This window comes from Suncus etruscus, chromosome X (assembly GCF_024139225.1).
Source record: "Suncus etruscus isolate mSunEtr1 chromosome X, mSunEtr1.pri.cur, whole genome shotgun sequence".
Lineage (NCBI taxonomy): Eukaryota > Metazoa > Chordata > Mammalia > Eulipotyphla > Soricidae > Suncus > Suncus etruscus.
In genome coordinates, this window is record NC_064868.1 from 29,355,280 (window position 1) to 29,379,195 (window position 23,916).

Below are 23,916 nucleotides of genomic sequence, written 5' to 3' on the forward strand. Positions count from 1 at the left end.
CCCCTGATTTTATCTCCACTTCCACATGCTCCACCAGGCACCACCATCAAGGGAACCACCAACATAGATCCAGGTGTGGCCCCCAAACAAAAACAAATTTACCATGCAAATTTAAGTTGAGAGTGATAGACACCTTGTGTGGGGAGTATACGGAAACTCTGTACTACCTTCTAACATATTGTGTAAATTAAAAACTACTCTTTAAAGTCTAGGGCCTGAGAAATCCTACAGCAGGTAAGGCACTTACATGTGGTTCCCTGAGCACCACCAAGTGGCAATGCAAAAATCCAAAACCAAACAACCAAACAAACCCCCCCCATCTGCTGAAATATTGTTTTCAATACCTCAAAGGATGGTTTATGATCCCTGGCACAGGAATATTTTTCACAACTCCATCTCTCAAAGCACCTTCTTTTCAGTAGTCTGGAAATCTGAGAAAATGAAGACATAGTTATTCTTGGCCAATTTTTCTTTCAATATAGAAAATGACAAAAATTCAGAGTTCTAGTGTCTTTATGTAACAGCAGATAAGAAGCTATGCCTCACTTTCAGAATACATGGTTTCCCCCAACAAGATGAATATTGTTTTTTTTTTATTTTTAATTATGAGAACAAAGATGCAAAGAAAGAGGACAAGATAAAGTTACAGTGGAAGGACAATCACCCATAACATAATTCTCAGAAGTCCCCTTGCTGATATCTTAACTTTGAAATTTCAGCCAAAGAACATTAAGATAAATAAGACAGAATCCATGTACAATTACTTTGTCCCTCAAGCCCCCAGATTGTAACACATTATAATATTTCTTAACAGCACACAAGGCAATCTAAAGCCATAAAACTTATATAACTCCTTAAACATTACAGGCATAGTATTTTTCTACATTTCCATGTACATGCATATTAGCTTAAGTTAACCTCAAATTTTAAGTGGGTGCTTTTTAAGGATTAGAGTCAAAGGAGCACAGTAAAAATGGTGTTAGAGTGGCAATTGTTGTTTGCATAGGCCCACCAAAATATGAGGGACATGGAAAGGAATAACCTTGGCCTAAATACAAAAAGACCTGACCCCTGAAGTTTCCTGGCACAAGACCAACTCTAGGCTCCAGGCAAGCTAGATCATCCAATCCAAGACATTGTCTGTAGTGCCAACACACTTTTATTTTTCACACAGTCTCTGTTGTTGGTATCATGTTTCTGTATAAAAGATCCTATAATCTGCATATCCTACATTAAAGTCAGGATGTGGAGCGTCCTCTCCTTTCACCTCACAATCAAAGGGCAATGCAGGGAGCCCTGTCCTGTAAGAAGGTCGTTGTTGTTGTTAATTCTTCTCAGTTGTTAAGGGAAGTCTCTTTTGAGCAGATCGATATCTGAGCAGTGTAGGGTCTTCCATGGTAGAGGATTACTTCTAGGTGATGTTATAGAAAAGCCTGGATGTTTCGTGGATAGCTTCCCTGGTTCAGGGGTGAATGGAAAATGCCCTTTCTTCTGAGGTCTGTGCCAGGTCGTTATGTCAATGTTCAGGGTGTAAGGTCCCTTTGCACTACAAGATTTGTATGTTCCAATCTCTATTAGATAGGATCTTATTTGTATGTATAGTATTTTCCCATTTTAATGTGCCTATGCAAAAAAGGAGCAATGCCACGTGGTGTGAATATTGTTTTAGGTCACAACTAACTTCCATAGAAATACAATTCTAAGTTATATTACAGAAAGAGAATAATAGTTCAAAAAGACACTAAGAGGGTACTGGGAACTAGCTCAGAGGGCTGGAATACATGGAAGGCATGCACAGGGTCCCCAGGAGGATCCCCTGCACTCTGTAATTTCCCGAGGATGACCAGGTTTAGCCTGGGGTAGTGGTAGTAGTCAGTTCCACTGGGAAGGTCTCCAAGAAAAAATGAAGGTAGTCCAGAATATTCACTGCTAATTTTCTCCAGGTTTCTCAACCTCACCTAGCTGTGACTTAACATTCTGAGACCCTCCCCCTAATTCTCCTTAAAGAAGGAAGAAGTTCAGGCCACTAAGTAAATATAAAATTTTAAGTGAATGGTCAAAGTCATATAAATTTCTGGGGGCCAGTGAGGTGGCGCTAGAGGTAAGGTGTCTGCCTTGCAAGCGCTAGCCAAGGAAGGACCACGGTTCAACCCCCCAGCATCCCATATCGTCCCCCCAAGCCAGGGGCAATTTCTAAGCACTTAGCCAGGAGTAACCCCTGAGCATCAAATGGGTGTGGCCCCCAAAACAAAAAAAATCATATAAATTTCTACAATTATAATTTCTATAATTTCCACAAAGAACAACAGATATATAGGTTTATTATTTGACAGATGAGTGTTCTTTTTATTTGTTTATGGGCCACAAACAAATGTTCGGCTTACTCCTTGCTCAGGCTTACTCAGGGATCACTCTCAGTACTCACAAATTGACTATATGGCGTGCTAGGATCAAAAATGTGACAGCTGCATGCAAGGCAAAAGCCCTAACCACTCTACTATTTCTCTGGCCCCTGTTTCTCTGTCAGCTGTTGTCGTTTACAAAGTCATCTTTACTCCAGGCAACAATGCAATGCTAACTTTATTACTTTAGGGCAAAAACTGATATATCGAACCATTGTAAATTCAAAATTCTAATTGTCCTCTTGAATTCAACTTCATTTTATAACTACAATATACCTAAAAGAACATACTCAGCTTATACTATTTTAGCACTTTACAATACTGTTAATCTGTAAGTTTTGTTAATCCTCTTGACTAATACCTACACGAACATTTCAAATATGAATAAGTCCTGTATACCTACATGAGTATCCTTTTCTTTTGGGGGCTTGAGGGACACAGCCCATGGTGCTTAGGGGCCATACCTGGTTCTGTGCTCAGGGCACCTTATGCAGAGGTGGGACTTGACCCAGGGACATAGCACTTATGCTAATCAAGCACCTTAACCTTTGAGGTGAGTTTATCATGCACCTAATACTTGTTTCAGCATTTATAATACTATTTCCTTTTTTTTCTTTTTGGTTCCTTTCTAGGTTTTCTCATTAATAATCTTGGGTATGAAAACCATCTACCATATATATTCGAGTATAAGCTGAGTCTTGTTTTCAGTTTTGTGCTGAAAACCCAGAACTCGGCTTATACTTGGGTCATACAGGTTATTTGATTTGGTGTGCGTGCCACCAAATTGAATGCATGTAGTCTCCAGTTGTCTTCTGCTGTCTGCTGGCGCTTCAGCTCAGTCTACAAGTCATGGCTGAGCTGAAAAGGTAGGCGAATGAACTGAACTCTATGCCACCGAACTATTTAACGCACAATATTCTGCGCTTTGTATGAGACCGACAGCAGTGATGATGGTATCTGTGAACTCAGTGATGATGACAATGTCTATGCTGATACCCTCACATCAGATCCAGCTGAAACTCTGTTTGGACATAAGATGATTGTTGCAAATCAGTCCCTGAAGAGGTTGACTGATGGAGGGATGGAGGATGAGGTCTTTCCCCTTCAGCTCGGAGCATGCGTCTGCCACCCTGTCTAGCCGAAGATTCTGAGGTGAAACGGTGGGTCAACAGCTTGCAGACAGGCTTGTGGAAATATCAGCTTTATTCGGTGGACAAGACTGAAGTCCAAAGCCTCAGCATCAGTTCCTGCCAAAAGCCTCTCACCTCCCACAGACCCTTGTTTTTATCCCCCAGAATCAGGTACCACCCAATGGTGGAAGCAGAATCAGGTACTACCCTAGGGTGGGGCAGAATGCCAGGTCACACCCTAGGGTAGGGCACAATCACTGATCAGGGTAGGGTCAGTAACATAATAATCCCCTAAAATATTTACATACACAACAGATGATGAGGAGGAGGAATTTCGTTTTGAAGGATTTTAACCTTTGTGATTTAGCTTGATTACCTGTTAAGCTAAGGTTTTCTGCAATTTATTTAAAGCCTTAAATTTATTATGGCTAGTTTACAGGTTTTTTTTAGCAATAAATACTGAAAAACATTTAACCTACTGATTCCTCGAGTATTGTCATTGTTTAAGGTATATATTTTTATTTTTGAAATTTACCAGTGGCTGCTGCATTTTCCACCTTGGCTTGTACTCAAGTCACTAAGTATTCCCAGGTTTTAGGGTAAAATTAAGGGGGTCGTCTTATACTCGAGTATATATGGTAAGTTCTTTTAGCTACATTGTCCGAAACACTAAAGATTTAAGAGTATCTGACAAAGCATAGGACTTGAAAAAAATTGTAAATTAAATAGTTGTGGTTGAGGTGCTCCAAAATTTTTGTTGTGTCCATTTTTTGTCCATTTTTTTAGACCACAGGGTGTGCCCAAGGATTATTCTTGGCTCTGTGCTCAAGGATCACTTCTGTCAGAACTCGGGGACCATATGGATGTTGAAGATCAAACCCAGGACAACTACATACAAGACAAATACCCTACCCAAAAGTACCTCACGAGCCTGAGCTGTGTCAATTTCTAAGCTTTTGTAGAGGGACCGTAACCAGTGATATTAAGATGCTATTATCTGTGCACTCAGGAATCACGTGTAGTGTGCTCAGGGGGGCCATATGAGATGTCAGGAATCAAAATCAGGTCAGCCACATGCAAGTTAAGTGCTAGACTCACTATAGTCTCCCTTTGGCCTTACTGTGCCAACTCTTAATGATGTTATTTTAAAGGAAAAATGGGACAACTCATTGATGATACATGCCAGATGCAGATCACCTCCACATTATTTAAAACAATTCCTTGGGACAATGGCTTTCATGTGGTAGGCTGCAATGTATTAGTATACTGTATAAAAATTTACTGGGTGATAACAAGTATTTCATGGGGAAAAAGAAACATGATAGGAAACATCAGGTATTCCATATATAGTAATGTTAAATATTGATTAAAATGTGTTTTAGGTGTGCATATGTACTCAATAATGATTAAAATGTGTTTTTATAAAACATTTCTTATTACAAGCTGCTGCCTTAGAATCTGGAAAGGCAATGAGGTTATGTAAAAAATATTTACTAGCTTCCATGTTTTACTTTCAATTAAATTACTTTCAATTAAAAAGATGGCACCAGTATTTGGAGGGGCCAGAGAGATAGCATGGAGGTAAGGCATTTGCCTTTCATGCAGAAGGTCATTGGTTTGAATCCCGGTATCTCATACGGTCCCCGGAGCCTACCAGGAGTGATTTCTGAGCGTGAAGCCAGGAGTAACCCCTGAGCACTGCCGGGTGTGACCCCCCCCCCCACCAAAAAAAAAAAAAAACAAAACCAAAAACCAAAAACAAATTAACCACTATTTGAAAAACCTCTCAAAATGAAAGCTGCGATACCAACAACAATTGGGGTTTACTCCTTGTTCTGCACTCAGCAATCACGCCTGGTGGGCTCAGGGAACCAAATGGAATGCTGGGAATCGAACCTAGATGAGTCACAGGCACCTTACCCACTGTGCTATTACTCCCTCGTATCTTACTGTGAACTCCTGCCTTTAAAAGTTAATAAAATAATTTTAAAAAGGGACAAACATACCATCACTTACTTAGCAGTTTAAAAATTATTTAATAAAATCAGCATCAAGTTTGTAAATATAGAAAGCCTATATCCTTAAAAAGTGAGAGACACAGACCAGTAGTTATTAGAGTAGGCCAGAGTCCTATAATAAGAATTTGTTAGAAAAATGGGGCCGGGAAGGTGGCGCTAGAGGTAAGGTGTCTGCCTTACAAGCGCTAGTGTAGGACGGACCGCGGTTCGATCCCCCGGCGTCCCATATGGTCTCCCCAAGCCAGGGGCGATTTCTGAGCTCATAGCCAGGAGTAACCCCTGAGCATCAAACGGGTGTGGCCCAAAAACCAAAAAAAAAAAAAAAAACCAATTAAAGTAGAACAAGAAAAAGTTTTGTAGAAAAGAAAACTCTTAAGCTGGGATACAAAGAATGGTTTGCTTTTGTTTTTATGAAAGCAGTAAAACTATACAGCTGGAAGCAAATCTATACAACAACCAACCTGGCCCACAAGCACGTTTAGCAATATCTAGAGACATTTTGTAGTTGTTGTACACAGCAGGATGTTACGAGCGTTGGGTGAACAGAGGACCACAACACTGCTATCCTACGGTACAAAGGAGAGCCCGAGGGAAGCACATTCTGTCTGCAAATAATTATTTAGCCCAAAGCATCGACATGATGAGGCTGAGAAGCCCCAAACCCTGAACCCAATTTCAGGGTGACTGCTTTATTTGGCAGACTGAATGAAGGCTAGAAGCATCACAACACTTGTACTACTAAAAAGGGAAAAAGGGCCAGAGAGGCCAGACAGATATAATACAATGGTACAATGGGGAGGACACCTGCACATGGTCAGCCCAGGTTTGATCCCTGGCACAGAGCCAGAAGTAAGCCCTGAATACTGCCAGATGTGAAACTCAACACCCAACCCCCCAATAAATAAAAAAAATCAAGAGATGGCTCAAAGGATTAGTGCACATGCTTTGTATGCAGGACACCCAGACTTAATCCCCCACACCACATAGTATCCCACACACTGTCAGGAGTGATGCCAAACACTGAACTGAGAGTAGCCCTTAAATATGTTGGTTGTGCCCCACAAACACTGTCTTGCTAAAAAGGTCTCAAAATCTATTCTGCCCAGTGTTTCATTCATGACACACACATATAATGTTCTAGCAGGAACAGGTGTAAAAAAGAATAAGAGCATTTTCATAATTTGAAAAAATAGAGAATCAAAGCTGGTATGTTAATTTATTCTGATATGTGATACAAATCTACCAATAATACCATTTAAATTTATAATCTTACTTGCTCATAAGACTAAATTTATTATATATGCAACTCAGTTTTATTCAACATAGATTTGAGACTAGGAAAAATTACACAAAGTTGAAGATGAGCATATACAACAGTTCCAGTTACTCCTTGGGGCAAGTCCTTCGCTTGCTCTTTGATCATTTTAATTTTGTTTCTTGAGCTACAGTGGTGGTGCTTAGGGGCTACTCTTCTGTGCTTGGTGGTCACTCCTGATGATACTTGGGGACCACTTGATGCAAGTGACCAAACCTGGGTGTCAAGTATGCAAAGCAGTTCTTTCTTCCCTCTCCTCCCTCCCTTATTCTTTTCCTCTCCCTCTCTCCCTCCCTCCCACCTTCCCTCCCTCCTTCCCCCACTCCCTTCCTCCCTCTTTTCTCTCTCCCTCTTCTTCCCTTCCATCCTTGGGACAAATCTTTCATGTTCCATCAGGCCAAACTCTAGGAAGTATTGATTCCTTTTACTCTAATCAACTGCGAATTTACCCTTCAATTTCCTGATGAAGTTTCTAAAAGTAACTTAGTAGTAATTAGAATTTGTTTAGGTTCTGAAATATATGCCACCTAGAAATCTTTTTTTATACAACAGGAATGAGGGCAAGGGGATACAGTACATAAACAAGTCAACAACAATATAGATTCATTTCATTCAAAGGTTTTCGTTTGGATATAACTTAGGAATTCACAAGATACATCTTACCTCCAAATTTTCAATTAGTGAAACTTCAACTAAGATTCCTTGTCCAGCCAGATACACAAATCACGATGAAGATCTTGAAGAGGTTAAAAGAACTGCCCTATAAAAATAAAAGATCACAAAGGGGTAAGGTTCAAAGTATGAAAGGTTTAAAGATTACAGCACCGGTAGGAGACACATGAATTGTTTTGAAAAATATGGAAAAGAAGTTGCCATTTGTATACCTTTACTGCCTGCAACTTCAGTGAAAAGTGTCTGTTCCATTCATCTTTACTAACAGGAAGTTCCCCTGATGTCTATCACTAGTGGGGCTTAAGGTACAGATGGCAACAGCAGAATAGACGCCAAAGTTTTTCTGAGTTTTTGCTTTTAGAGAATTTTAGTTGCAACTATCTGCTTCCCCCTTGGAGGTCTCCCTTCATGTACTTGCCATTACATTTTAATAAATTTAATTACAAAATAGTGCAGAGGCACTTTTAAGGGCATTAAATTTAAATGACTTCCTACAGGATCTGATTTACACTCCAACGAAGTAAAGGAAATGCCTTAATGTTTGCACTGTACCCTCACTGAAAAGTTCAAGGGAAACAGGTATGTAGTTCTTCCTTTATTCCCATTCATACACACACCCCTCTTAGTAAAAATCAGGGCTGTCCTAATTCTGCGTGACTAGCAAAACTCACCTCTCTAACCCCACCTACAAATCACTAACCACCACTCGAGAGTAAGTTTAGAATAGGAAAGTAACATATAACACAAAGAAAATGGTTAGACTAAATTCCAGAAATTCTCATCACAAGGGCTATTTTTCCTTTTTTCTTTTCCTTTTATGAGAAGCTATAAAAGCTATTTGAGAATATAGATGTTACTTGAACCTATAGTGGAAATCATCTCATAAATCATTATGCTGTAATCCTAAAATTTACATAGTGATTGCTATTTCTCAATAAAACTGCAAAGAAATCACTTCTTCAAGAAGGAAGAAGAGTATTTAGGGAAATAATAGACTTAATACTAAAGAGGAAAGCAGAATTTTCAGAACTGTATAGCTAAATAAGGTTAGCACCAAATGAATGAGAGAAATTTTGTTTTTGTTTTTTTCTGTACATAGGAAAATTTCACCCAGTATAGATTAGAATTGATGAAATTAAAGTAATTACAATTCTACACCAACAAATCCATCCACTCTAATAGATTAGGTAAAAAGTCAGAGTTTGTGGCCGGTGAGGTGGCGCTAGAGGTAAGGTGTCTGCCTTGCAAGTGCTATCCAAGGAAGGACTGTGGTTCAATCCCCCGGCATCCCATATGGTTCCCCAAGCCAGGGGCAATTTCTGAGCACTTAGCCAGGAATAACCCCTGAGCATCAAACGGGTGTGGCCCCAAAAACCAAAAAAAAAAAAATTCGGAGTTCACACTTGAGTCCTTTGAACAATCAAATTTACTCTGATTTTTGGGTTAGGTACGGAGATGTGGTTCAGTGGCAGAGCACCTGCCATTCATGCATGAGCCATTCAGGCATCAGCACCAGCCCATACATCAAGAACAATCCCAAGGGTTGCTATTATGATCACCGATGTGCTCCATCCAAGTGTGGAAACCCTGGACATGCCAACAACCGAAAAAAACAAGGGAAGGGAAGGAGGGAAAGTAATCACAACAAAGTGGCTCTGGGCTTCTTAAACTACCTGATATTCTGCAAGAAAAAGGATATGGTGCTAACTTTGCTCAGCTATTTGCACTGCCTGTTTGCTATTTGCTCTAGGCCTTTTATGTTGGCCACCTTATTTCAATAGCCATAGGTTAGAGGTTATTTGCACATTTTCCTCCCAAAACAGTGAGGACTAGTAAGTTTAAAATACTGTTTGAAGAGCCAGGCAATGGTTCAATTGGACAGAGTGCATACGTTGCATGTAGAAGCCCTAGATCTGATCTCTGGCACTGCATGGCCCTCTAAATACTATCAAGTAACTCCAAAGCAGAGCTGGGAGTGGTACCTTGTCAGCACTTGGTGTGGTCCCCAAACAAACAAAAAATCTATCTCAGGGTCATATTCTTAGCAAACAGTATATGTAAGATCCTAAAAGAATAATGCAAAAGTATGAAGGCCCATACTCCATCCTGAAATATATTCTTTTTAAAAGTATGCCCAATTGTACATCTTGTATTTTATTATCATTACTATTTTTTCAATGCCAGGGATTGAACCCAGGGTGTCACAAATACAAGGCAGATGCTTTACCACTGAGCCATACACTTGCACCTTAATGCTTTACTCTGTTTTGTTTTCAGGAGACAACTAGAGTTTACTCCTGGTTCTTTGCTCAGGGGAACATTTGCCCAGTAAATACTCAGACATTGAGTTTAGTATACCATGGCAAGATATAACAATCATTTCAAATTGATCTGTGTTGACCTAAGTTATCATAATTCCATTTGCCTTTGTTTTGTAACAAGCAATAAGAAGTAAATTTGTTTGCGCCTGCATGGAGGCAGGCTATGGTGCTGGGTGGGGGATAAGAACACTGGTGAAGAGAAGGTCATACTGATGCTAAGATTGGTGTTTGAATACTTATGCCTAAATAACTGTATTATGAACAACTTGGTAAACCACGGTATTATAAAAATTGGGGGTAAAGATTCAGAGGATCAGAATAAATAGGATTTGGTTTGCATAGTCTATCCCAAAGTGGGTAATTTGAATCACCCCAGGAATGTGATTAATTATGTGGAGGATGCAATTGGGGGTCAAAAGAAAGCTTAGATTAAGGTGGATTTCCAGAAGGGTGTTAAGCAATTTCTTTTCTGAAAAGAAACCTCTGAACTCTTATCAAGAGTGATTAGAGAATATATCGTTGCATAAAATAGCCAAAAATGAAGTTTAATCAAAAGAATGACAAGACAGAAGGCAAATATATCAGAATGAAAGGTAGAATTGGAAAAATTCTAAAAAATTGGAAAAACTGAGACATGTAAAATTAGGGAAGGGGATACTAAAAGTCAGTCTATGTGAAGATAAGAAAGAACTAGTGATGCTTTTTTTGGGGGGCGGTGGTTTGGATCACACCCGGCAGCGCTCAGGGGTTACTCCTGGCTTACGCTCAGAAATCGCTCCTGGCAGGCTCGGGGGACCATATGGGATGCCGGGATTCGAACCAATGACCTTCTGCATGCAAGGCAAATGCCTTACCTCCATGCTATCTCTCCGGCCCCTATGCTTTTTTTCTTTTGAAAAAAGATTTTCAACAGGGCAGAAGGCTTGGTAATTTCCAGAGTCAGTGAGACCATGTTCTAGAAATGGGAGGAGTGGTGCAGTGAAGAAGATAGGCTATCCAGAATAATTCCTCAATTGTTTCAATCTTCAGGACATGAGTCTTTTTTTTTATTGGGGGGGGGTTGGTCACACCCGGCGCTCAGGGGTTACTCCTGGCTTCACGCTCAGAAATCGCCCTTGGCAGGCACAGGGGATCATATGGGATGGTGGGGTTCGAACCACTGTCCTTCTGCATGAAAGGCCTTCCCTCCATGCTATCTCTCCGGCCCAGGACATGAGTTTTGAGGTTAACATATCATATGGTTTATAGAAAGAGAAAAGTATAATATGTAACAAAACTGGGAAGTCAGTAGCCATCTATAGGCAAGTAGTAACTGGCCAAAATGCCTCAAGTAAAATACTGACAGGCACAGATAAGCATGCCATTCATCAGGTATGGGGCCAGAGACAAACTACTTAACCTCCTAGGGCCTTTATTTAAAATCTTTTGCTAATCACACCTCATAGTGCAGTTATGGGAACTGACACAGAATAGAAAGGACTATAAATTGTGAAAGACCACAATAAAGGACCAGACTGAGAGTACAGCAAGTGCAGCGCTGTTTTTGCATGGGGCCAACCTGAGTTCCACCCCTGGCATCCCATATGATTCACTGAGCCCAGCCAGGAATGATCCCTGAACCCTGAGCCAGGAATAAGTCCTGAGCAGTTCTGGGTGTGGTCTCAAATCCATCCCCCCAAACAACAACAACAAAAAAAAACACACAAAACCAAAACCCACATCACAGTCACTGATTTTGTCTGAGAACTTCTGTATAGCAGCAAACCTAGGCAGACAGACATGCCCACAAATAAGCCAAAACAGAAATCATGATGGTGAAAGTTAGAGCTAGAAAAGGATTCTTTTACACCAAAAAAAAAAAAACCCTAGTTGATATTAGGCATCCCAATTTAAGACTAAAATAAAAAATTCATGTCCTGAGTGTTATACCAGACAAAAATTTTTTTGGTTTTGCATTTGTTTGGTTTTGGTCCAGATCCAGCTGTGGCCAGGCCTTAATCCTGACTATGTGCTTTCGGATTACTGGTAGTGAGCTCAGAAACCATATGGCATGCTGGGGAGCAAACGTGGCTCTGAAACATACAAGGCGAGCACCTTACTCACTATCTTTCTGACCCCAGAGTTTTTAACTGAAACTTAAATACAACAAACATGTCCATTTCAAGGTTGAAAAGTCTTAAAATGCTGTTGAGTAAAAGGGTAACTAACAACTTCTTTTGGGGGAGGGTTAGGGTTAGGGTTAGGTCACACACCTGGGGACACTTAAGGGACCATGTGGTGACATGAACTAAACCCAGGCCTCCTGCAATGCATTCCAAGCCACAATAGCTATTTTTACTTTTTCACACAAAGAATGTAATAAATTTTAAACTTTTCATAAATGTGTACAGAACCATATAGCTACTGAAGACAATAGAGTTGAACAAAATATACTGTTTTCTTAAAAGGTGTAAGGAATAAAGAACTATGAAAGTATAAGCATGTGAAACATCAAAAGGTATATAAAACCTTATCTCCAAACTCATACAGTAGCCCCAAATTGTACAGCTTTTATAATTATGATAAATTAGAGAACTGACTGTATGTCATGAGATGTGTGAATAGAACTGAGGCATTTTTAAAATGATTTTGCGAAGTCAGAAGGATCACAGAACTATGAAAAATATACACGTCGAACCTTTAATAAGATGAATTAAAATGAATTGTGATAGCTGAACCAAAACAGAAAATGTGATAGAAAATAAAACTAAGGGAAGAAAAAATACAAACCTGATGGAACAAAAATGTGTCACTGGGGGCTGGGACACAACTTAACACATAGGCTGAGACCTGAGTGTGAACCTTGACACTTAAAAGTTCCCCACACCTACTTGAAGTGGTCCCCAGCACTGCAGGCCCAAGCACTGTGTGGCCAAAAACTAAAATCATCATCATCATCATCATCATCATCATCATCATCATCATCATCATCAATAAAAGTTATTTCATGGATACTGAGAACAGATCAGTGGTTACCAGAAGAGAGGAGAGGCAGCTAGTGAGTGAAAGGTGATAAAAAGTATTAAAATTTCAACTTTAAAATAAGTCACTTGTGGGGGCCAGAGAGATAGCACAGCGGCGTTTGCCTTGCAAGCAGCCGACCCAGGACCTAAAGTGGTTGGTTCAAATCCCAGCATCCCATATGGTCCCCCGTGCTTGCCAGGAGCTATTTCTGAGCAGATAGCCAGGAGTAACCCCTGAGCACCGCCGGGTGTGACCCAAACCCCCCCCCCACCAAAGTCACTTGGAATGTAATTCACAGAGGACTAGAGTTTATAATACTGTGTGTGTACTTAAGAGCAGATATTAATGGTTTCATCATAAGAAAAATTTCAGGAGTTGTCTCGAACACCTTTGACCCCAGAGTATAGCAAGTAGAAGCAAAGAAGCTGAGTGGAGGAGGAGAAACACAAATATGAAAGGACAGGGTCCAGGGGCCACGAGGTCTCAGGTGCATTGGTGGAGAAATAAAGGAATGAAGTAAATCTGAACATCAAAGCCAATGACAATGAATTCAAGAGACCCAAACTCTAAAAATCTAAACTTTAAATGGGCCTGTAATACTGGCAGGCTGGGGGACAAAGGGTGGTGGTTGAGATATACTCTGGGAACAGGGTGGAGGGAGGTCAACACTTTGGCCCTGATTCATTGTATGTCTGAAACCCAACTGTGAAGAACTTTGCAAATCACAATGGTTTCAATACAGTAAAATTAAATTTAAGAAAAGAAAAAATTTAAGTGCTAGAGCAACAGTAGAGTGGGTAGGGAGCTTGCCTTGCACATGGCTGACCCAGATTCAAACACTTCTACCCCATATGGTACTCTGAGCACCACTAAAAATGATCCCTGAATGCAGAGCCAGGTACAACCCGTAAAGCACTGCGAGGTGGCCCAAATCCCCCCCAAAAGAGAGATAAAAATGAACTGTATGGTAATGTATGCTGAATGAATTTATTGTGCTGACCATTGAACAATAAATACAAATATCAAAGTAGGTTTTATACCCCTGACACTATTGTTATATATCAATTACATTTAAAAAAAAAGAAACACTTTGTCACTCAGAAAGTCCTGTTTGAGATGGCTCAAAGGTCTGGAGTACATATTTTTCATGCTGGGGTCCCAGGTTTAAACTCTGGTACTACACTGGTCCCCAGAGCACCTCCAGAAGTAATTTCCAAAAACCTAGCTGGGAGAAGTCCTATGAGCACTTTTGTTTGTTTTTGTTTGTGAGGCCCCCAAAACAAACAAAAAGATAAATAGTATTTACCTTCCTGATGTAAGTACAGAAACGTGCTCAGTGAAAATTTAGAGCTGTTCACTATTGTTATGTACTATCTGCATTCTATATGAAACTTTAATGAATTCCTAGACTGTAAAGAAACAGCAATTGTCTAGAAATGGTTGATTAGTGAATAGGAAAGCAAAAACGTGTTAAGTTTATTTTTTCAGGTTAAAGCACACAAACCAAGCAATAAATACTGAAAAAGTAAGTATTATTATAGCACAAGCTGTTAATTACTAAAACAATTCATAGAGGTGTCAAACGAGAGGCATTCAAACTTACAATAAAACTGGTTTGGAACTATTTGAACCCCCAAATATACACATATCTAAACATAATGCCTAGTGTTTATTTATAATGATCTAAGACAACTTGATCTAAGAGGAACTTTCAAATCTCAAAAATGGGACTAATAAATTCACCCATTTATTCAAGCCTAATTAAAAAAACCAAAGTCTTTGAGGTTGGATAGTTTATTTACAGCATAAGAATCTCTCAATAAGTATAAACAATCAGAAGCTATTTAATTACAGTTCACCCATTCACTCGTATCCTGACTTGCTGTAAATTTTAAAGGATTTTCACTCACTAAGTAAATGAGTTTATAGGCTCTATCTCCCAATACATGCCATGTCCAACTGAAATGTTTTCATATGAATGAAACCAATTCAAAATTAAGTTTTTTTGCACTCCATGACTAACAGTCAAAAACTATTTCTGGGGCAGAAAAGATAAGACTTTCTAAAAGTAAAGTTCATATGTGCAACCTAATAGATAACTTTCTGTTTACGCTAAATGATGACTTGGCCAGACATCCAATTTCAGGAGCATGTGATAGTTTAGAGGGATGATGGCATCTATAGCACTTGCTGTCCCTAAAATTGACATAAAAATTGAGACTACCAAATGAAATTCATCACATATATACAAATGTCTTGCTAAATTACTGACAACGCATAGTACTAAATATTACTTTTTAAATCAATTATTATAAGTACAAAAATGGATTAATCCTAGTTTATTTCTCATATCTTCTATATCCAAAAGCAAATACATAAAACAACCCATATGTAGCTTTGTGGTGGAGGAGAGGGGAGTCCACGTGAAGTAGTGCTAGGGGTCAAACTTTTGCCTCCTACATGCAAAACATGCAGTTAGCCTGTTGAGTTATCGCTTTGCCCCCCCCCCCAATGAAGTCCTAGTGAAGATTATCTAAAAAAAAAGCTTTAGCCTTCACTTAAGCCTCACTATGTTCCTTCTACTATCACAGGATGATCCTTTTATTGAAACTTTTAAATTCAGTGCCAAGATGATTTCTTTGACTTATTATCCTCAAGGGGAAACACCTGGCTTTCTGAAGACCTGCTGAAAGCTTAAATCAATTTATTTAGAGCCAGAAAAATCTCATCACTAAAGAACTGAAGGTCTCAATAAATACGATGAGTAGTGACTTATAAACTAAATGTAACACAATATGCTGGATTGGATTCTTAAATAGAAAAAGAACATTAGTAGAAAACAACTAAAATCAAATAAAAAAACTTTCGTTAAATGTACTATGGTATTGTATACTCAAATAAGGGGTATAAAGGAACTCTGCATTATCTTTAAAACTTTGCTGCATCTGCACATCTCAAAATATTCCAGAATTAAAAGCTTGATTTGGCAAGAGCCACCAGGAATTGATAAGTTTGCACTGACCCAATCAAACGTCCATAGCCAGGAACTTTAAGTAATGTGTAATCCTTACAAGGCCATCTAAATAAATGCCAGAAAAGTAGTCCCCTCTGCACCTCTCCACTCCACCCCCTCCCTACAAAGAAGCAGTTTACTTTAAACAGGGAGGAAAATAAGTTATCAATACATTCTCCAGTGAAAAGGGGAAAATCCTATTTAATGGGCACCAGACAGCCAAACAGGCATTCTAGAGATCCTAAAACAATAAATAGGTAATATTTAATATGTGCTCACCTATGAGCCTGGTACTATCTAACCACACTCACTTCCTTAGAGCCAACAAGACAGGCAGAGCTTATATCTACATCTTCCAGAACTATTTTTAAGGGATGAAGCACTAATATGAAACCAGCCACTTAGTTACAGTCTTTAAGAAGCACAAGTTAGAAAAAGCTCCTACCTTCTCCAATTCAGGTCCCCCAACTTTGCATGGAGCCTCCACCAGAGAAGAAAGCGGCCCAACGTTTGGAAGTCCTTGCTAGATCATGAAGGAATGTGACCCCGCCACCCCATCTTCACGGTTCATAATCTTTCAGTATCCAATGCACTTGGTGCCTGCTCTCATTGAGACACTGTTAGCTTTTACATCGAAGTTAGTTTTTACATTATTATCAGTCTTCAATTTCAGATATGTTGGGTTGGGAATCTGAAGGCATTATTTCTGTGGGAAAATGGCGATTCCTCAAAAGAAAAAATTCTTAAAAATTACTCTTTAGAAATTGAGTCTACTTTCTCACGGGCTCTAGCTTGATCAAAGTAACAAAATAAAGTGAAGATACTGTGGTTACTCAAAATAATCCAGTTTTATGCACTCAAAAAAGTGACATAGTTACTTATACTTAACATAATAGAAATGTCACTGAAAAATCATCTTAGTGTTTTATGAATGTCCTGCATTATGGCCAATTTAGGTTTGTATCTAAGAGTTAATATACTACTCTCTGCAGTACCCACTAAAAATTCAATTGAATATCTTACACAAATGCTCCAAAACTGGTGTTGTTTCAGAAATTTGCCAAAGTATTAACAGAATCATGACAAAGAAGATGTAATTAAAACAACTCTTTTTGAGCATATGCCACTGCCAACCATATTCTAAATACTATACATACTCGGCTCATTTAATCCTCACAAAAAAATCCTGTGAGGTACATATTGCGCTGTCCCCAATTTCAAAAACCAGGAAACAGGTCACAGATTAAGCAACCAGGCTAAGATCAGAGTTAGTGTCAAAAGTTAAGACTTAACATTGCAGCATTTTACCCTAGAGATTATGTTTTTAGCCACTGCATTCTTGAGTGCAATTAAATAACTTGATAAGCTCTTAAAATGGACAAAGGATATGTACTCAAATTCATGTTTTTGAAAAACAAGAGTGGTTTTAACATTTTCTTTTGGTTTTTAACAATTTCTTAAAAGAGGATCTAGCTAGCCTTTTATTAGCTGCCCTTCGACCAAATTAACAAAGTATATTTATGGAGAACAGATTTTAAATGTATTTTCCTTTACATTCATTATTTGAAATCCTTCATTTTTTGAGCACTACAAATAATGGTAACATTTTACTTCCACAACAGACTAATAAAACTACTTCTAAAACTTCAGGTAAAATAAAAACACTGTGTTAACTACTAAGTAAACTAGGATAAATTAACTGCAAGAATTCTAAGACCCTTGAAGAATTCTAAAACATCAACAATTAATGGTGAGAACTAGATAGTCTTTGAACAACAAAGCATAACTTATTTATCCCCATATAAATGTAACATCTGATTTAACTATGAATATTAACCTGGAGTGGACTGTACTTCAACTCTATTTCAAAATTACCCAAGTCCATAAATTCAACTCCAATATGCCTAAAAAAGACGATGATCTCCAAAGACAACTGCCCTACATAAACTATCTAATTTGGATAGCTAATGGAGCCTCCTATCATCTCATTGAGTCGCAAAATACACATAACCCCAACAATGTCTGGAACACAAGCAGATTTTGTTTGTTTTTCTTTTTGGACCACACCCAGCAGTGTATTAGGGTTACTCCTGGCTCTGCACTAAGGAATTACTCCTGGCAGTGCTCTGCGGGACTACATGGGATGCTGAGAATCGAACCTGGGTCGATCATGTGCAGCCCTGCATAAGTCAATTTTGATTGGCTATCTGAACCTCCAAATTTATTCCCAGGAAACAAGTCTTTGTACCAGATTTTCAAACCAAGGCCACAAAAGCTTAAGGTATGTAAGTAGAATATAATAAACCTCCATGAGTAATGGTTCTACGAGGAAACCTATTAAGCATTCAAGTTCAGATAAAAGTGAACCCCCCTTTTCTTCCTCACTCAGCACTAGAAATAGAAGAGGAATTCTTTTCTCCCTACCTGGGAGACTGAGCTTCCCTTGAATCACAGAACCAGGCTTCCTAGGCAAGCAAAGAAGGGTTGAGGGTGCAGTGCCTTTAGGCTTCTCCACTTAGAGGGCATAAAGGTGGTAGCTAAAGGGAGTGAGGGAAAAGTGTGTGGGTCAGGGGGGATTGCTAGGATTGCTACGAGGTCCAGATGCCCCTTCCTGTGTGTCTGTCGCTGCAGCTGCTGGGCCTTACAAGCTCTCCTCAACACTTAGGAAGACAGGGGCCGGGCGGTGGCGCAAGAGGTAAGGTGCCTGCCTTGCCTGCGCTACCCTTGGACGGACCACAGTTCGATCCCCCGGTCTCCCATATGGTCCCCCAAGCCAGGAGCAACTTCTGAGCACATAGCCAGGAGTAACCCCTGAGCGTTACCGGGTGTGGCCCAAAAACCAAAACCAAAAAAAAAACAAAACACTTAGGAAGACAGAAAATCAAGAGAAATCATGGCAAGGTTCTGACACTCTAATCCTTGATTGGGCTATACTCATTCTCCTTTTCATGGAAGAATGGGGATGACTGCAAGAGTCTTATCCAGATCCTTCTTGCTCTCCCAGAGCACAATTCCGAGAGGGGTAGATGACATAGAGGAATTTCGCTACTCTCCTTGTGGGCATCCACCTACAGGCTTTAGTGTCAGCTGAAAACTAAGGGTAGGTTCCAGATAATGATAGGGACCAAGTCAGAAAGGAAGGAAGGAGAGTGATCTGAAGCCAGAGGGAATTGGCATGCTGGTGTGCCAAACTAATTAATAGTATATCGGGTGGGGCATTTTTGTTGCACACCAGGATTTGACCCCCGGCACCCCATATGGTCCACAGAGCACTGCCCAGGGTAACTCCTGATTACAGGGCCAGGAGTAACCTCTGGGCATCACTGGGACTGGCCTAAAAACAAAACAAAACACAAACCAAAAATTAACTAAAAGAACTTCCAATGAATTGAGCAATAATAAATGGTTTTTAGGATTAATTCAGTTTCAAATATTTCATCACCTCCATTTCACTTTTAGACAAATATGTCTTTGTGGCCATGGCAATAACTTGGGGTTTACAGTACAGAAATTATGAAAATAAACTTTTAAATAAATGAGAAAATTCCTAGTATCTCTTCTTTACAGTGACAACATCAATCATTTCACAGAGGCTTTATTTTAAACTGAGTGAGCACTTAGTTACATTTCCATTTGTTTCTTTGGGGGGTGTTGTAACCACACTTAGCTGTGCTCAGGAACCACTGGTGGTGGTCAGAAGTACCAGGTATTTTGAACTGAAGTAGCCACATAAAAGGGGAATGAATGCCTTAACCCCAATTCTATCCCTCCAGCTACTAGTGATCAACCTTTTTTTTTGCCCTAAATGTCCAATATCATACTTTTCATAAATAAGTATATTGAAATCTTTCTTGGGGATATAACTGTAATGAAAAACTTGTTCATTCAATCACATATTGTCCATTACAATCCAAAGAACTAAAGCAAAGCTCAAAACTCCTGGGGCCAGAAAGACAGTTCAACAGGAAGGGCGCTTGTCTTGTGTGTGACCAACTAAGTTTGCTCAACAGCACCCATATGTTCACCTCAGCATTGCCAGGATTGATTCCCAAACAGAACAAGGAGTGAGCCCTGAGTACAGCCAGGTGTGCTCCCCCCAAAATAGCCTCCATACAACATGTGCACACAGAGATGTGTCCCAAGGAACACAGGACTTCTTTTTCTTCTACCTCTGATAACCAAGTTTCCATAAGACAAGGCGCTTCAACTGAAGGTGTCCCAAACAATTCACTTCTGAGAAGATGGAAGAGCAAATTCCAATTCCGTAATAACTTTTCTAGAACCTCCTGCAAGGGGTAATTAATTCCACAGGTAAGCCAAACCAAATGGCCTGCTAGAGAGCCAGTTTGGCATCCTTTTCCCGCTTTTGAATTTCAGCAGCTACTCTTCCAGTTGAACTTTCTTAAGCAGAGATAATGGCCCAGATGGCAAGCCCAGCAGCACATCAAAGATGCAAGAGCAGAGACTGGAGAACAAAAGTAACCAACTGGCAAGATGTGCCTGCTGTTTCACTGACATCACAGTTACTGTTTGGGAACCTGTAAAGGCTTTCAATCCCTCGACCTATAGGCAATGAGCTTATGCTGGCTCTCCTGCAATAGCTGCCATAATTTCTGCAAATTATGAACTGGGTCTGAAATCTCTGCAGTAAAAAGAAAATAATGTCTGTCATCAAGTACTCCACATGGAGTTGGTTGGTAGGCAGGTGAGTGGGAATGTATATGACTCCAAGCTATAAAAAAGTAAATTCAAACCTCTAAATAGTAGTTCATTTAGCAATGTAATCTGAAAAACTATGCAGGCCCAGAATAAACAAAATATTTGATCTTCTAAGTATTTTGGATATGCTGAATTTGGAGCCAAAGTTACTGAAGACAGCTGAAATTCAGATAGGCTACTAAGAAGCCTTATAAATCAATAGACTTGCAGTAAAATGTTACCTCTGGCTAGAAAATGAACATCATCAGAAAAAAAAAAACAACAACTCTAGATTACCTTCAGACAAGGCCACTGAAAGGCTTTTAAGATTATCAAGAGTCTTAAAAGGGTGTTTTTTGGTTGTTAACAAAAATGTTCATGATCATAAAATTTGTGCCAGTCAGCACATAAATTTGTGCATAGTACAGTAGAAAGAGTGCATATTCCAGAATCAGACACATGATTTTGAGAGCTTGCTCTGCAATTTACCAGCTTTGTAACCTCAGTAAAGTGACTGCCAAAGACTGGAGGTTAGTGTCCTTATCTGTCCAACAGGACTGACATTCTCTTTAATAGGAGGTAGCCGTCAGGATTAAATGCAAACATTAACCCACCAAGCCTAGTTTCTGAAAATATTATGTACTTTACTTGCTTCATGCCAACACATACCACCAACTATTCCGAGTATGGGGTCTGTAACTGAGGTGCCAAACATATGGGGAAAATTCACGAGGGGATATACATTTCCAGGTAGAGATGAAACCTACATATTTAATATTTACCCTTGAACTTTTGCCTGTATTACACTGACCAGGAGAAGTTAATAGAGAGGGGAGAAGTGTCTACAGGTGAAAACTTTAGGGTACACAGATTTAAAGCGATGTATGTGGATATGCTTGCATTCTTCCAACATTCACAAAAAATGATAGCGTGATAAAATATTTATGGAAGATAATGCCCTCTACAAGTTAACACAATGGTAAATCAAACTCATCTCAAACGCTGTTTTTTGATCGAAAGGCTGCTTTCCTAAGCATGCTTTGGCATACTACTGCAAAACATTTGCAAAGCAAAAGGGAAAAATGTAAATCTCCGGATCCCTCCCAAAGGAAAGAGCATGCCAAGGAGATGCATTTTGCCCAACTGGTCTTTCCCACTCGTTCTTTTTTACTCACAACCCAGAAGCAACTCAGCTCCCCTCGCCAAAATTATGGTCGGCCCGAACCAACCCAAGAACAGATGGATTTGACAAACCCTGTCTGGACCAAAGGTGACAAATCTTCTGAAGCAATTTCCACAGAAACCACGTCTCCCTAAGAACAGACCTGCTTGCATATAAATATTTTTTACACATCGAAAGCATTAACTTTTGCTTTGCTCGGCAGCTGAGTCGACACACCACTTTGGATCCCCCCTTTCCCCGGGACCCCACCTCGCAGAAGCCGGCTTTCCTGCAGTTTAATGAGCTGGCACAAGACACTCAACTCCAGAACTCCAACTGGGAATAACTCTCATCTGTTGTTGGCCCTCGGAAAGCTGCGCGTGCGAGCTTTAAATGAGCCTCCACAATGTTTGCGCCGAGCTCCGCACCTGCTAGCGATCACTGGGCAACCTTCGGGGGGCAGCGATTATTCCTATTACCCCGAAACTGCGCCGAGTCTCCAAAGCCTGTGGACCAAGCCCCCAAGCTCGGTGCGGCTGGGCTCGTCCTGCAGTTGGAAAGCCGCGCCGACACTCGGAGCCCGTCCGTCCGTCCGTCCGCAGCGGCTCCCTCCCGACAAGATCCAGGGACGGGGCGAGGAAGGGGAGCATCCTCCTCGCCTTGGGGGGGCCCCAGCCCGCCCCAGGGCCCCCCCGGCCACTCCCTCTCCCGGCCTCCTGGGGCGTCCAGGGCGGGCGTGAAGGCGCCAGGCCCAGCGCATACATACCTCCGACAGCCCCGCAGTTCCTGGGGTCCGCCAGCCACCCGGGCCGAACCGCGCCCCCCCAGCACCCGCAGACAGGCGCGCACACGCCCCCCCGTTTTCAGCGCGGGGTGATCGCGCGCCGCGACCCTCACGATCGCTCCCGATGCCCCGTCCCCGGGCAGGTGCCGGCCTCGGCGCGGACACTCACCCGCAGCCGCTGATCGCTGCGTCTGCGGCCGTGGCCGCTGCCTCGCCCGCCCTCCCGCGGGGGGTCCGGGCCGGCGCCACTTTCCCCGCCCGACCCCCCCTCCGGTGCGCGTCGCGCCGAGCCGGGATCCGGTGAGCGCCGCCGCCGCCCCCTTTCCTCCCTCCTCCCTCGGCACGTCCCTCCCACTGAGGCCCGCCTCGGAGTTCCTGGATCCGGTCTCCGCGAGAACTTGGCACGCCGCGAGCCCGCTGCCAGGTTCTCGGCGGGCGCCGTCAGCCGCCAGGCACAAAGATGGCGCCGCTGGGCCCGGGCCCAAGCGATCTCGCGAGGCTTCTCCCACGCTCAGTGCAGGGCGGGGGCCCACGGGAAAGGTGGTCAACTGGGATGGCCCGGGCTGCCTCGCCGCCACCCGCGCCCCCATACCGGAAATGGGCAACGCCGGCTACACCGACCCCGACTGCACCTGCGTGCGGGCGGAGCGGCCGCGCATGCCCAGAGCAGCCCCGAGCAGGCAGACGCTCCGGGGCTCCGGGTTTTACTTGTAGCCTCTTGAAGGCGCGGGGCGGAGAAAGAGGAGGAGGTGGAATGGGAAAGAAACCCGGGAAAGGCTGGGGCGGGACCTGGTTGGCCTAGTGAGAGGCGACCCTAAAGGCTTTCGAGAGCCTGCAAGTGAACCCCACACTTTTGGATTCTTCCAGCTCTCTCTTTTTTCCCTGCCGATCTGACTTGGACGATCATTGGCACAAGTCTCAGTCCATCCTGTGGTCGGTGCTTTTATTTATCTCGAGCAAACATCTCTAGACAGCTGCGTGCGTCCAGTAGAAGTCACAGCTGTCAGCACCAGCCCTTCAGTTTCTTCACGTCAGCAGCATCTATCTCTTTCGCTTTACCACCACTCGAGTCTTCTGCGCCTTGTACTAATGACTACTTTGGTTTCTGTTTTCTTTTTTTCCCCTCCTTTCTTCACCCGTTTTCTTAGCTATACAAATGTATGCTCAGAGTAGCCTGTGTGTCAAGGACCGGGAAGGCAGCGAGGTATCCGCTGACCTCACTGGGAAAGGAGTTAAGTGAACCTTAGTGACAGTTCAGCACAATCAATTCTGCCATAGAAATGAAAGCAGAGACGAATGACACCTATAGAGAGGGAAATTGGCCAAGGAGACATGATAGCAGAGACATCTCTTTAAAATTTAATTTTTACATTAGAACATTTAATTTAATTTAGACAT

The 23,916-nt window shown here is 41.4% G+C and overlaps 1 long non-coding RNA gene across 1 annotated transcript; it reads right to left on the reverse strand.

Annotated features, from left to right (window-relative positions):
* Window positions 1-339: 339 nt before the first annotated feature.
* On the reverse strand, window positions 340-22,819 carry LOC125998716 (uncharacterized). The gene is made up of 3 exons (XR_007492089.1): window positions 22,688-22,819; window positions 7,529-7,625; window positions 340-431 (listed from the first exon to the last, which is right to left on the reverse strand). It is a non-coding gene; the product is annotated as an uncharacterized LOC125998716 (long non-coding RNA).
* Window positions 22,820-23,916: the final 1,097 nt, after the last annotated feature.